Source organism: Mastomys coucha, unplaced genomic scaffold (assembly GCF_008632895.1).
Source record: "Mastomys coucha isolate ucsf_1 unplaced genomic scaffold, UCSF_Mcou_1 pScaffold21, whole genome shotgun sequence".
Taxonomy (NCBI): Eukaryota; Metazoa; Chordata; class Mammalia; order Rodentia; family Muridae; genus Mastomys; species Mastomys coucha.
Window position 1 is genome coordinate 52,457,354 of NW_022196904.1, and position 16,546 is coordinate 52,473,899.

Consider the following 16,546-nt stretch of genomic DNA (forward strand, 5'->3'; position numbering starts at 1 on the left):
TGATCCGGTTCCCAAGTAGAAGTTTCATTAGTCCTAATAAGCATCCATAGTGTTGAAAGGTACTTGGTACACTACTGGAAAATATAAATCATCAGTAATTTCCAGATACAACCCATGAAACCTATAGTAGTAACCTCTATTAAGATATACCATTGCAATGATGCCAAATATTTCAGGAATAAATAACAAGTTAATAATTGGATTTAAAGGTCACTCCATAAGTTGGACCCATATCTGATACTGCTAAAGTGGCCAAAAATCTAAGACTAGAAAGGTTCTATGTTTAATACTGTTATTGAGATAAAGTAAAATATTGATAAAATCATCTCTAAAGACATAGATCGGTGTATTACTTAACCCCTATCAGAGAAGCTTCTTTTTGTAATAGACAGGAAATAATCCAGAGACCCAAAAGTGGACAACGCGAAGAGACTATGGCTAATTAGGACCTACATTGGAACCTTCATCAACCTATCTCCTCAAGACTCATGGATTGGTGCAGAAGAGTAAGTGGAAAGTCTGTAAGAGCTAGATGTATAGGTGACTACAAGAACAAAGTCCCTTTTATCCATAATAAGATAAGTAAGCATATGAATGCATAGAGACTGTGACAGTACACACAAGACCTTCACAGGTTCAAGCCAGGCAAAAATCCATAAAGCAAGTAGGGGTTGTGGGAACAAAATCCCACCACTATCACAAAGCTATTTGCAATTAGAACTCACTGTTAAATGGGGAAATATGTTTTTACCAATAGATTGTCACTGAGTCCAGGGCAGGTCCCATGGCCACAAGTAGTTAGTAACACAAAAAGGACTATCCATGTTTTTTTTGGATTTTGTATGGACTTTTATGCTTTCGGGTGTTTTGGTAGTTTTTGTCTTATGAAATTTTTGTTGTTGTTGTTGTTATCTGCTTGGTTTAAGTTTCCTTATTTTAACTCTTAGAAACTGTATCGTACATGGATAGAGAAAAAACAAAAGGAGAGAAGAAGAAGGGCAGAAACATACAGAAGATTTGGGAGGAGCTGAAAGGGAGAATATGATTGGAATATATTGCATATGCCCTTACTGGGGCCTTGTTTGGCCTCAGTGGGAGAGGATAGGTCTAGCCCTGTAGAGACTTGATGAGGTACAGTGGGGAAATACCCAGGGAGGGCCTCTACCCTCTCAGAGGAGAAGGGGAGGAGAGGATGGGAAGGGAATATATATGGATTTGGGGGAGCAGGAACAGGATATACAGCAAATAATTTAATTAATGAATAAAAAAATTAAATGGAAATTTAAAAAGCTATACTTGCTAATATGACCAAGAACTTCCATTTCATAGTCATTTTAAAATAAAATTAATGAAAATTACAAAAGTATGTAGATTTACTTTATCATACATAGAGGTTTCCTGTGACATACTGCCTTACTATATGAATAGATGAGCTTATCTCAAGGTACACAGCCAAAGTCTTCAAGAATCTCTTTCTGTGGCTTGATAAGAAATTATATATTAGTTATAGAAATGAAATCCTATAAGCTTAAGAGGCTGTGGCACTTGTCCAGACACAATATTTCTATAAATTAAAATTCATATCAATGATATCCACTGTTGGCACCTTGCATTGGACATGTACCTAGAGGTCATCCTCAGGGCAACTATTGTGGGAAATTTTAATTAAACATTTTTTTTCTTAAATATCTGATTTTTTTTTTTGGTTTTTTCAAGACAGGGTTTCTCTGTGTAGCCTTGGCTGTCCTGGAACTCACTCTGTAGACCAGGCTGGCCACAAACTCAGAAATCCACCTGCCTCTGCCTCCCAAGTGCTGAGATTAAAGGCATATGCCACCACTGCCTGGCTAAATATCTGATTTTTAAGACAACAAAAATAATTCTAAAACATTTGTGAAGACCACATCCCTGTATACAGAATATTATTGATATTAGTTAGGTCAAAGATAATTTCAGTAAAGTAGCAGTGCACAAAAAAATTAAAAAATTCAATTATATTTTATGCACAAAAAAATCACTACTCAAAACCGAATGTTGAAACACAGCTGGTTATACAAAACCACCAGTGAGTGAGTGTGGTGACCTATATCTACGATGGGAGCTGTGAGTTCCTCAGTATCTGGAGGAGCACGTATAACTTTATTAATGAGTTTCAATCTATATTGAGAAATACATTGAAACTTTGTATCAAAAATCAAACATATAAGGTTATATCTCATAAACTTTATGGTATCTATGTGAATACATCTCACTAGAGCCTGAGTCAGAAGGATTCCAAAAGTATAAGGGTTGGACATCTGCCTACGTAGCAGAGAGAGAACAGCAATGAAAATTGACAAAGATTATTTAAAACTATTTTAAAACAGATTTATCATGGTAAGGAAATATTCTTATGGTAGGTCTAGCAATACTTTCCTTCAATTTCTCTTTTCCTGGAGAAACATAAGGAAAGATGTGTTTGTCCTACATATGACATAGGTGGTAACAAGACAGAAATTTTAAAAGGTGCCCACAATTCCAAGCTGGTGTACTACTGGGTTTAACTGGGTTACATACAGAGTCGCACATAAGCATGTGTTACACAAAGGCAGCTCGATTATCACAAATCCAAGCAGTGTGGGAGCAATCTACTAAAACTGCAGCCATGTAGCTCTTTAACCAAATTGAAACTCCTATAAAACTATCTCAAATAAAATTTACTATTTGCTTAACTTGTCTTGATGCCTTGTGTCTTTTTATCTGAACTGACCATCACTCTGACACTGTTTCTAGAACCCCCTCAGAGATACAACAAGAAGAGAAATTTAGAGTAAATAAAATTAAAATAGGCCACATAAGAGCCACAAAATGGTATAAAGAATTGAAAAAAAAAGAGTTTTGTGATTCTAAAGTGCAACAGAGACAAAACAATTTGACTACATGAAAATACGTGACAGAAAAATAAACAAGTTTCTGATTTGCAGAAACAAGTTGCTAATGAGGAAACCTTAGTCAAAAAGAGAAGACTGCAATCCAAAAAGAGAAAGAAATTTTGCTGGATAAGTGATTTCCACTGGCGTGTGGACAGCCCTCTTCACTTGCTTGCCATCCAAAAAAAAAAAAAAATATTTAAAGGAGTAGACAAAGAAGAGAAAAAAAATTGGGGAAGCATTATTTCCCATACAGCAGTGACAACTCAACCCTTAAAGTTGAACCTGTATTGAAAAGGAGTATCTCTAAAACACTTTACAGCAACTGAATAATATCAACTGAATGCCAGCATTATATAACTTGGTTCTTATAGAGCTTTTGCACACCAGCTAAAATGACACAAATGGCATGGCTCTTAGCATTTAGATGATCTTAGGGTATCACATGACAGCTGTCTTTGATGTAGCAATTCCTCAGAGTACCCCAAAAATAGTGTAAGAAGCATCAGGTCTCATGTCTCTGTCACACCGAAGGCTGTATGGAATCACCCTCCTTTCAGATAGAGCATGATTCCCAGTCTGAGACAGGAAAGAAAGAGTTCAAAGCAGAACTAGTATTGGAAGACAAAAGAACAAATTCTCCACAAAGGAGATAGGAGCAGAATTGCTCTGAGCTGGACTGTGAGTAATCATATCAAGGACCCTCAACTTTACTGCATATATATTAATTAGCTCTGTCAAATCAGAAGCAGTCCTCCTTCTATGAACAAGAGATTTCAGTCAACCTATGGCTAGATCCTGGTACCGGCTGAGAGGTCGACTCCAGCCAATAGCCTAAATGACAAAATCCTATGTGCATGAATTTATATTAGTTCTGGTTGGCTGAACGTGTGCATTCAAATAGTGAATTAAGGACAAATCAGGAGAGAGAACTTTCAAACATAGGAATGGAAATAAAAAACTTGCTATAACTTGGTAGTGTTTTTCCATTTGAGCTTGTTGAATCTCTCCTGCCTCCATCATGTGTGCTGCAAGGCATTAACTTCAACTTACACTAGAAAAACACAGTCATCGGAATAAGGAAGTTTGAGCCTTTGTGTGGTCTTACAAGGCTTTCATCCTAGCAACATACAAGAAAATTAACATTTGTATGTGTGGCTTTCTGACTGTGGTTGTGGGCTGTCTAATACAGCTTTCTGTTGACCCCCTGCAATCCTCCAGTGTCAGTTTCATCAGGTGTTGTGATTCTATTATGATCCATTACACTAAATCATGTCTTTTGACTATTACAACCCACTAAAGTAAAACTACTTAGATTATATAAAGAAATGGTGGGTTCTAACCATGGTAAGCAATACAATTAATTAGCATGAGTGTATTATAGTTGAATAATTATAAAAAATAATTTAAGAGGTATGTATTTTAGAACAAATATAGTCAAAATCTACTCACCATTTGTTTATGAGAAATAAACATGTATTTTTTCCATTGTGCACAATACATTGTCTGAATGTCTGTGAAAACTAGAGGTGGACTCATTAAACTGTTTCTCAGAAATTGTTCATCATTTAAAAGTATTTTCATATTAATAAATATATATAATATGTAGTAAATTCCACCCCCAATTCTGTAGACTTGAATTTCTCCTTGACATCAATTAATGTTTCACTCCAACTTCATATACACTCTATCCATTCAATGCTACTTGTGTCTGCATAGAGATGTGAGCAGCTGCTAAAACATCATTAGTCTCTCAGGGCTGGTATCTCTTAAGAAAACTGGCTCTTATTCCATCTGCACTTAATCAAATACCACTAGCTTCTTGGATATTTTTGGCTTTATGAATCCTGTCCCTGGCTTTGCAGGGATTAATCTGGCTACTTCTGATATAAGAATTTAGCATGTAGTCTCAGCTTTAGGGAGTTTATGTGTCCAAATGTGAAGTTCTGTCTAGCAAATACTGTTTCAGTGTAGGGGTCTACTATCTCTAAGTTGACATAACATTTAACACTGAGGAGGATTTCATGATAGAGTGTAGGCCAGCTGGTCAGCAATATTTAAAGGACTTGCTGTCTCTAACCCTGAAATTACAGGATGGCTTTCACATAACTCTGTGTCAATTTTTAATATGTATACTTGATCAGTGTGTACATTCAAATAAACATGAATTAAAGGACAATGAGAAGAGAGAGCTTTGAAACATAGGAATGGAAATAAAATGCTTATTGTAACCTGGGAAAGTTCTCAGTTAGAGCCTGTTCCAACTCTTATGCCTCCTCCCTGGGTATTTCAAGGTGTTGGCTTTAAGTGATGTTAGAGAAAATCAGATAAAGGAATAAGGAAATTGGCAATAAACTGTGGGTGATCAAAACTCAAAGGCAAGATATTATTGACTGTGCCATCTCCCCAGGTCTACATTTTTTTAACTTAATAAACAAATAAATATAATTCAAAAAATTCCCTGCTACCTATTACATGTAATTATCAAATTTTCCTCCCTGCTAGCTCTGCTATTGTCTTCTGAGACACTCCTCTAGTGTTAATTTTAGTTTTTTTAGATATAGTACTGAAATTTCAGGAAACAGGACAGAATCTGTACTGCTCCCTGATAAACACAAACATGTACTAGAACAAGAGCAGCACTAATGGCTCTCCCTCTTCAAGCCTTGTCAAATTTCACCTTCAGCACTATAATTCATCCCATTGCATTATGGCTAATAGTATTTTTCTAACACCCCCGCACATACACACCAACCACTACTGGCATGCCATTCATGTCCTTTTCAATCTTTCACTTTATAGTTCTTTATTAGTTGTCCTTTTCTTTATTCCCACCTCTGATATCTACTATCATTGTTTTGTATTTTACAAATATGGCAATGAAAACTCTAAGGACATAATAATAAAGTAGCTTTGTATTTCAGAAATTGAAATATTTCACAAATAAAACCACTAATAAAGGTGATCTGATCAGGAAAATAAAAAGAGGGGTTCTTTGTGGAGGAGATAGAAACAGAAAGAAGGAAGGAAGAGGATAAAATAACACTGAGGATATCTGAAAATTCATAATTAATCACACTAATATCTGATAACTATAATATATCTCTATTTCTGTCTCTGTCTTTAGATTGATGATAGATAGATAGATAGATAGATAGATAGATAGATAGATAGATAGATAGATAGATACATAGATACATATATACATAGATACATAGATACATAGATAGACCAACCATACCTTCACCAAACAAAACTCCCAAAATAGGTGCAAGAAGTCCTTTTTTAGTTACTATTAAAATCGGTTTGAAAGATGCCCAAACACACCAGATATTTCTATTGCCTCTGATTGGTTCCAAAAGGTTGAAAGTAAGTCCCTATTGATAAAGACAACATACACTTCAGACACAGGGCCTAAAGGTACTTGATCTGAAATTGATCTGAGCGCCTTCTCCCTGAGAACTAGCTTTCTTAATACCAGAAAAAGCCAGACAACATTTCAAAGGAAGGAAGAAATAAACTGTCCTGCTCAGCTGTGACACATATGAACTATAACATTCACCGGCATGATACAAAACTTCCTAAGGGAGCATTTGTGGCACAATACTTTGGCAAGAACCAAGAGCTCTCTTATTGAACTTAAGATCTACTCAATGTGAACAAATTTATGTCTATTTAACTGGTTAACTAGTCCAAGGCCTGACAGTATCACTGTTGCTATGGTGTGCTTACAGACAGCAGCTTAGTATGGCTACCCTCCAAGAGGCCCAATAGGAAGCTGAAAAAAAATCATATCCAGATACTTACACCCAACCAATGGACAGAAGCCAGGCACACCTGGGGTTGAATTAGGGAAAAGTTGGAAGAAGCTGAGGAGAGGGGTTAATCCATAAGAAGACCATCAGTCTCAACTAACCTGGACCCCTGAGATCTCTCAGACACTGAGCCACCAACCAGGCAGCATACATAAGGTAGTCTGAGGTCTCTAACACATATATAGCAGAAAACTACCTGGTCTAGCCTTAGTGAGAGAAGATGCACCCAACCCTTTGGAGACTTGAGGCCCCAGGTAGGTAGTGGGGAGGTATGGTAGTGTGGGGTTGAGGGGGTGGGGACATCCTCTTGGAGACAGGGAAGGAAGAATGGGATGAGGAACAGTCAGAGGGCAGACAGAGAGGAGAATAACGACTGTACTGTAACAAAAAAAGATTAAAGAATAATAATAATAAAAATATTGCAAGAAGTATTTTATCTGGGATTTAGTAAGAGACAGTGCAAGCCTATTGACATGTTGTTAGAACTGACTAAAATAACTGTACATAGATGTGACAAACTTAATTTTGTTGGATACAAATGACAAACTCAGTAATTTTGTGGGCAAAGGCTATACTGCCATAATATGTCATTGGCATAACTCTGAATTATCTTATTTTGTGAATATATGTATAGCATTTCATAGGTAAGGACATGAAGTCCTATAAATTTTATTCTTTTCTATATTGACTAAATATGCCTCAGTGAAATATCAATAATATAATAATTCAACAAATACCTTCTGGTTAGATGCTTCAATTAATAGTGGAATGTTACAATTATAAATTATGTTATCACCAAAGATCACAATTCTATGCTATTTCAACATTCCACATTTGAATTAAAACTTACCCCTTATTGAAAATTATTACATCATACTCCCAATTGATGATCATCTCTGCTTCCTCAATCTTCCCCAATGGTTCAAATTTTCCATTCCTTACAGCTACTCTCTAGTGAACAGCTCCTTTAAAAAGTGAAAGATTAACACATGAGTTGCAGAATTGCGCCTCTATATCCACACTGTTTGTGCATAAATACTCTCTGTATAATTCTTAATTACTATATGAACACCTATAAACCTTATTTTGCCTCTGCTAGATTCACATTGAAAAGGAAGTATCTAAGAATGCTGTGGACAGTAAGAAGGCTTTGGTATCCCAGCGTGTGAATAAACTTCCTAGGTATGCTCCATCATCTTAACTATGCCATGCTAGTTAAGTGATCTAAGATTTTAAGGAAAAAGGGCCTTGCAGTATTGAGTATTTTTGAGTGTCTGTTTCAGCTGATCAAGCAGTCCTGACTTCATGTTCTTCCCTTGCCATGGATCACCTAGGAAAAGAAAGCAGAAGGAGAATGAATAGAAAACAGGCGCTATAAGGAGCACAGGATAATCTGATGATAAAATAAGCCCCATATGAGAGAACTACTCTATCAATGGACAGACAATCAGGGGTAAAATGATTCAGTAACATAAACAAGAACACTACACTATGGATAAATATCATCCATCACCTTTCATAATGAATTACAAGTTGGGGGATTAAAATAATTAAAAACCACAATCAAACCTAAGTCAGAGAGTGGAAAATAGTTGTTGCATGGTATGAATGTTTCTATCTTTTTTATTAATCATTTTATTTGTTTACATTTCAAATTATGTCCCCCTTCCTGGCTTCCCCTCTGCAAACCCCTCATTCTATCCCCCTTCCATTTGCTTCTATGAGGGAGCTCTTCCACACACTCACCCAGTACAACCTCACTACCCTAGCATTCCCCTACACTGGGGCATCAAGCATACAAAGGAGCAAGTGCTTCCCCTCCCATTGATGCCAGATAAGGCCATCCTCTGATATATATATATATATATATATATATATATATATATATATATATATATATATATATATATACACATATGGAGTCATGGATCCACCCATGTATACTCTTTGGTTGGTGACTTAGTCTCTGTGAGTTCTGGGTGGTCCAGTTAGTTGATATTGTTCTTTCTATGGGGTTGCAATCCCCTTCAGCTCCTTCAGTCCTTCCTCTCGCTCTTTCATTAAGGTCCCCAGGTTCAATCCAATGGTTGGTTGTGAGTATCTGCATCTATATTAGTCAGGTGCTGGCAGAACATCTCACAGGACAGCCTTAGCTGCACTTCTTGGCATTAGCAAAAGTGTCTGAGTTTGGTGTCTGCAGATTGGATGGATCCCTAGGTGGGGTAGTCTCTGGATGGTCATTTCTTCTGTCTCTGCTCCCTTTTTTGTCCCTCCATTTCTTTAGACAGGAAAAACTTCTGGGCTATATTTTTTGAGATGGGTTGGTTTCCGCATCCTTCAACTGATGGCCATGCCTATCTACTGGAGGGGATCGCTACATGTTCTATCTCTCCTTTGTTGGTATTCTAGCTAATGTCATCGCTGGTTGAGGTGACTTCTATCTTCTACATGCATGCAGAGCACCTTCTGGAAGCAGGAAATCTAGTTAATAGGGATGAAATATCTTCTTGGACACAAACTCCATTTCTCCATATTTGATTATATAAGTGATATATTTAGGAAGAGGGCCTTTCTTCTGTGGGTGTTGTAGGTGTGAATGATATTTTAGCACTACTAATTCATGTTTGAGGTTAGGGTGCATGGGGACTCTTTTTTTTTAATTTTTTAATTTTTTTTTCAAGACAGGGTTTCTCTGTGTAGCCCTGGCTGTCCTGGAACTCACTCTGTAGACCAGGCTGGCCTCAAACTCAGAAATCTGCCTGCCTCTGCCTCCTGAGTGCTGGGATTAAAGGTATGAGCCACCACTGCCCGGGTGTATGGGGACTCTTTGGTCAATAATCCAGTAAAATTTAACCCAATCCTGCTACTGGGAGTTTACTTGGTGGTATATATAGCTAAGGTATTGTCTTCTTTAAATATGGTGAGCATGTCATAATTATTATCATAAGTGTCCATATTAGAGAAGCTTCTAGAGCAATAGGTCCAGACAAGACTTCCAATATTTTACACCACTTACAACTGCAGCATTGATTGAGGATGTGACCACAAAGTCCTACTCCTCATCAGTAAGGAATTTGTAGTTTATATCTGTAAGAAAATAGAATCTTGTTTCTCAAATGGAGTTATTGAAAATATCAACCACAATCTAGGGCCAAAATAAAATAAAATCCATGTTTGATTTCTTTGCTATTTCATTGTGTACTGGGTTGTGATAGGTTTTGGTTTGGTTTGGTTTGGTTTGGTAGACTTTTCTGTTTCTTTGCATATTCATTTTTTATTAAAGATAGAATAGAGATAACATTAAATTACTTGGGTAGGGAGATAGGAAGAATATGGATGACATTGAGAGAGAAAAATTAATCAAAATATAGTATAGATAATTAATAAAAGGTTACATATGTAATACACATAAGTAGGTATGATTCTATGCATGAAATATTCACTGAGAAGAACAATAAAAACAACAGTTATTGCCAGAATACACCTCCTGGAATGGAAACTTTTTAAGGAACCTGACAAAAGTAAACAAATTCTGGACTACACTGGAAATATGAAAGAGCACTGCAAATTTAATTTTGCCTAATGCTGCCTTGTTCACTATGTTTTGTGCAATCTCAGGAACGGTGATCACACAGTTCACCTTGTTTTCTGTCATGACCAAATGTTGTGAGGATTCTGATATCCAGAAAGTTTAGTGTCTCACCCTGGCTCTGAGACCAACTCTCCTCTGAGACTTGGAACCATAAGTGAATTTTATTATTTCCAGATCAAAATAGTGAATGAAAATTATAAAGCATAAGAAAATATAAACTTCAATCTAATTATGTATATAAATAATGGAAAATCAAAAACAAATGTTGGGAAGCAAATGACTTTATAATACCTTAGATCAGGGTAGTAGTCTCCATGTGATCTTCTCATGATGCTGACAGGAAGCGTGGCATTAGTGCTTGAAGTTTGCAACCTCACTAAGAAGTACAGTAAGACTCCATATCAGAAATATCTGACATAAAAAATAAAAAACAAGGATAAATGAGTATGAGAATACTTAAAGTTTCTAACATGTATTTAAGACTTAATAACAGCCATGTATTTTTAATGTCCCAATTCATTGACTTTAATAAGTCTATAATTATCAAAACTATTATGGACTAAGAGTATCCCCAACTAAAGCAAATATATATTACTTTTTGTTTATGGTCAAATTCATCTACACATCATGAGGAACAGCAGTAAAAGAACTAAATTTGATCCAATATTCAGATAAAGAAATGTAAAGATTAAGAACTTGAACTTTTGGCCCTGTTTCAAAACTTATGAGGTTCAATAAAGATATTTGAATTTGATATATGGTGAAGCATATATTAGTAAAATGAAAAGAAATACCAAAATAAATACTTAATTAGTGTTTGTGAATATGATCATAGTGTGTGAAGACCTTGAAAACTATATATATATATATATATATATATATATATATATATATATATATATGAATGCATGATAAACATCAGGGCTTTTAATCAATCAAATTCTGCCTATTTTTAGGGATATCATTTGTCACTGATCTTCAAGTTTAGCAGCTAAATTAACTAGCAGACCAATTCTGGGATTAGGATGGCATGCCACCATTTCCTGATTCTTTCTTTGTTGGTTTGTTTCTGTAACTTCTAGGGACCCAATATCATATATCTGCAAGTTCTGTGGGAAACACTATATAAGTGAGTATTCCCTAGGCATAAAACATTTATAATTAACATCAGTGGTTATCAAAAATTTTCTGAGATTTTCAATAGACTCAGTAATAATCGAAGCTATCAGAACAACTTGATACAATATGAAAATATGAACACAGCAAACATAACTGATTAAAATTGCCCATGCACTAATATATACCAAAAATTAAAAATTCACAAGACAGCAATATCTACAGAGTTAATTGTTGTAGCACTAATGAACAAATTATTTGTAACATGGAGGCAGAAATTACTGAAAGAAAGAATATTGCAATTAATACAAAATATGCATTTTTAAAATGAATTATACATTCAAACAGTTTAGAATGACACAAATATAGAATGCTCAAGTATCACTGTTTACCAATAAGGTAAGGTGTTTGGAGGAGTACCAGAACAAGAGGTACATCACCACACGTCCCTTCAAATTATTCCCTCTGCTACCCAAATTTCTCAATGTAATTACTGTTATGAAACACATATGAAACGCTAATGGTAATAATTATAAAACAACAACCATCACATAATAACAGACAAAAATACCAAGAGAAGTTAAAAAAAAGTTCAAAACAAAGCAAAACAAAACAAACAACAATAGGGCCTGACATGGCTTATTAAAAGTAAAAATACAATCAGTAGAATCATATAAAAAAGGAATATCAGAACTATATAAGAGTCTAAATAGACATTTCTATAAAGCAGTTCTATGAGCATTGCAGAAGTAGAATTTATAAAATAAATAGAAACACTAGGGTTAGTCAAACTGACAAGGGAATCATTATTGATAATTATCTCAAATTATAGGTAATTGTTATTCACACATAAACACAATACATGCATATACACGTATGTGCATATGCATAGGTTTACATAAATTACATACAACTGGGAAGATTATTGGCCCACCTGGGACCATGAATATGTAAGAAAAATTACAGTCAGGAGGAAACTCTGAAATTTTGAATTACTAGTAAATTTGATGAGTTGTTGAAGAAGGATTCCAGGAGGACTACCCCAAGAATATAGTCCATTACTATTGCCTTTCGTTGCTTCCAAGAAATGGCAGGTAAGTACCCATTGCTGAAATCACTGCATCTTGGATAGAGGTTTATAAAAATTTGAACTGTAGCTACATAAAAACCTGATTCCTGAGGACCAGCTTTCACTTTCTGAGTGAAAGCTGTTAAGAAGTCAAGTCATCAATTGCCAACACAGTTATGGTGCACTTAAACAACACTGGAAAGCATATACTAAAGGTACAGTTGTCTTCTTATACATAGTCAATAACTACTAGCTAACTAATTGAAATCAAGGCCTGGTAACAAGAGGCCAATGATGCCTCATTGTGTAAACTTGCAAATGTCATAGGGCTAGTTAGCCTTTGGAACTTAGAGTACCTTGCCACTACTTTCATAAGCCATTACCTTCTCTAAATGCCTGATGACATCTTATTCTTATTCCTACAGAATATTTATAGCTAAGAATATTAAATCAATTTAGTAGGTTGTATTTACATACAAATGCATATGTGTTTATGTGAGAGAATATATATGTGGCAATAATAATGAAGAATACATGAATTTGAGGTATAGAGGGGAGTACATAGGAAGAGACAGATATGTTAAAATTGTATAATATCTATTCATATGAAATTTTATTTTTTGAATAAAGAAATAGGAGACTTAGAATGTAGATAGACGAATGGAGATAAAATGAGAATAACTAATTTAATACACGATTATATTAGAAATTGAAATACAAGAAGAAATAGAAAACTCAAAAAATTAGGTCATGTACAGAACTGAAAGTTCATGTATTTAAATAGAAGGAAATACCTAGATTACTAAAAAGCTCAATACTTTCCCAGAAGTCATAAAAGAAAACATAAAAGTGGATGGCACTTCATAGAAAATTTACTGGTCTTAATCTTAGTCAAATTAGTGAATAAAATGAACAGTAGGTCAATCATCTGTCTTTTCCTTATGATAAGGAAGACAAACTACTTCTGTTGGATATATATTATTTCTATAGAAATGCACAAAAGTAGACAAATCAAACATAAAATTATATGGAAATATACAATTCACATGATTTTACAATGAATAAACTAATAATGAAAAATGAAAGGCAAAAAGTCTCTCAATATACAATACCACCAGCTATGTGTGTGATCTCTCTCTTAATAAAAGCTCCTCAGCAGACCAGAAAGAAGTACCTTCTCCGAGTCTAAGTTCAGCATAGATCAGGGTGAGACTTTAAAAAGAAAAAAATGTTTAAGCATAAGTGGTTAGTAATTGTAAAATATGTACCCTTTATTATTTCTTTTCAAGAGACTACATACACTACAACTGGACTGCAATTTCCCTACCTCCACTATACCCACCCACCCCACCTCTACTCTTCATCAGATCCTCTCCTCCTCTGTTTTTCTTTAAAAAGGATCAGGCCTGCCAAGGATATTAACCAAGCATGGCATATCAAGTTGTAATAAGACTAGGTACAATCCCTCATACCAAAGTTGTATGAGGCAACTGAGTAAGATTAAAAGGACTCACGTACAAGCAAAGGAGTCAGAGACAGCTCGCACCCTCAGTGTTAGCAGTCCCACAAGACCACCAAGCTACACAACCATAACATATATGCAGAGGACCTAGCTACATGTTCTGTGATTGTCACTTAAGTCTCTGTGAGCCCCTGTCAGTCTTGCTTAGTTGATTTGGTGGACCATGTTCTTATAATGTCCTTAGCCACTCTGTCCCATACAATTCTCCTTCCCCTCTTCTGTAGGGTTAACTGAGTCAGCATGAAATACAAGCCTTTGAGTAAAGCTGTGCACACCAATAAATGGTGCAATCCTATTCTCTTTTACTCTCCCTCCATCTCTACTTGTGTTATTATCAGTCTTATATTAATCTATATTTGATCACATTCTGATCTTTACTTTAAGTTGGCATTAATTTGTCAGTCTATTAACCTGTGAACTATTTCATTCCTACCCCTGAAGTCTGTAAGTAAATTATATTTCTATTGTTGCATTGTATTTCTTATTTGTCTCTACTGTGCCTCATTTAACCATCTCTTCTGACCCTATACTCTATTATTCTCACTTGATAATAACCCTTTTCAAAATATGTGATACAATATTAATATATAAATATTATGTTTGAAAAAGGAGACCTACCATTTCCTAATCAAAAATTCCTCTATTAACCCTATGATTATTTCTACTATATCTTCATGTATTCTCTCCATTCTTTATACAAACTGAGTCCATTTGCTACTGCATGTGTATGCCTGGATCTGGAACAATCTACTAGAGGATGAGTAGACTCTCAGGGAAAAGAGTCCTAAAGCAATATGACTCTCTCATCTCCTAAAAGGCAATGGAATTCCAATAGCTCTGTAGGGATGGGACTTCATGAGTCTTTCCTGCAGCCATGGCAGTATATTGGCTGCCTTGATTTGTTATAAGTCTTCTGCGTGTAATCTTAGCTGTTGAACATTCATTTGTTCAGCTTTTCTGTCACACACAGCAACTACTGTTACCATGCAGATATCTGCTTCCTCTGGCTCATTTGACACACTGTTTCTCAATGGACTGGAAATTTCCAAGTATTATAGACTAGCTGGCTGACACAATTCAGATATATTGTCACATCCTCTTATGTATTGAGAATCCTTGAGCATACTATTATGCCTGGCTTCTCAAATATATGTTCTAGAAATAAAATTTAGTTGTTTATATCTATAAAGCAAGTATATTGCTGAAAAAGCCACCTCCACAGACCTTTGTATTTCAGCATACAATGAAAAATAGCACAGCAAGTATTATGCAAGAATCGTAATGCTGTGTTGTGGGGCCAGGGAGGGTCAGAGGCAAGTTGATGAAGCCTGGAGCAAAAGTGGGGTTGGGGTATGTTCAAACCCTGGAAATCTTATCCTGAGATTGGCAGTAGTAAGATTACTCCCTAATCCTGCCCTAGGCCTGCATGTCCTTGTGTATGTAGCTCTGTGCCCTCAGTTTTGTGAGTTCATGTAGGGCAATAGCTTAAACTTCCTTTTCCCTTATAAGATAATGTCCACCAGATATTTGGAATTACTCCTTACGCTGAGGCATCTGCAGCACCTGGCCCCTACCAATGATGTACCTTTACCCTTTAGCTCCTATTCACCCTTCAAAACATTTAAATAGCCTTTAAATCACCTATTAAAATGAGATGTCTCCATGAAGCTGCCTCTAGAGAGCATGTTCTCACTGTGATCAATGCCACTTGAAACAATATTCTAACTAGGTATTTTTAAGCTATCAGTTAATTGTGCATGTCACAGAGGTCAAGGACTCCATAAGGAAACCTACATAGTCAACTAACCTGAACCCATGGGGGCTTACCAATATTGAACCAACAACCAAAGAGTATGCAGAGGATACAACTAGACCCCTAACACGTATGTACCTACCATATGTGCAGTTTGGTCTTCATGTGGCTCTCCTAACAATAAGAGCATGGGCTGTTTCTGACTCTGTTGCCTACCATTGGATCCCCTTCCCCTAACTGGACTGGCCCTCAGTGAGAGAGGATATGCTTAGTCCCACTGTGACTGGATGTTCCAGGGTAGGGAAGTACCCAACGGGGGCATCCCCTTCTCCGAGAAGGGGAAAAGAAATATCAAAAGAAGTTTGTGAGGATGGGGCTAGGAGAAGAGGAAGGAGGGGGCTGTGATCAGGATATAAAGTGCATAGATAAATAAATTAATTAAAAAATCTTTGTCAGGAATGGTTTAATTTTGTTGAGTTATTGGCCAATGGGATGCCATGAAGACAAGACCAAACATTACAAGCTCTTCCGTAGCACATATACATTTGAGTACCAACTAATAGACTTAAAGGTTGCCAGTTATAAATAAGTAGTAATAGGTGTCCAACAATAATAATTAAGAGAAGAGTTCATGAACTGAGAGATGATGTGACAAACGTGAGGAGTGACATTCATGTGAGGAGCCAGTGGTTTAAGATGGAGAGTGGAGCCGGGCGGTGGTGGCGCACGCCTTTAATCCCAGCACTTGGGAGGCAGAGGCAGGCGGATTT

At 36.0% G+C, this 16,546-nt stretch overlaps 1 long non-coding RNA gene across 2 annotated transcripts in view; it reads right to left on the minus strand.

Annotated features, from left to right (window-relative positions):
• Positions 1-16,546, minus strand: part of LOC116102321 — a 248,994-nt gene that overhangs the window by 218,633 nt on the left and 13,815 nt on the right. For both annotated transcript variants that reach the window (XR_004123077.1, XR_004123078.1), the window contains exons 13-15: positions 13,614-13,713; positions 9,741-10,727; positions 7,575-8,054 (exon numbers count right to left, since the gene is read on the minus strand). This is a non-coding gene — a long non-coding RNA (uncharacterized LOC116102321). The remainder of the gene's footprint in view (positions 1-7,574; positions 8,055-9,740; positions 10,728-13,613; positions 13,714-16,546) is intronic.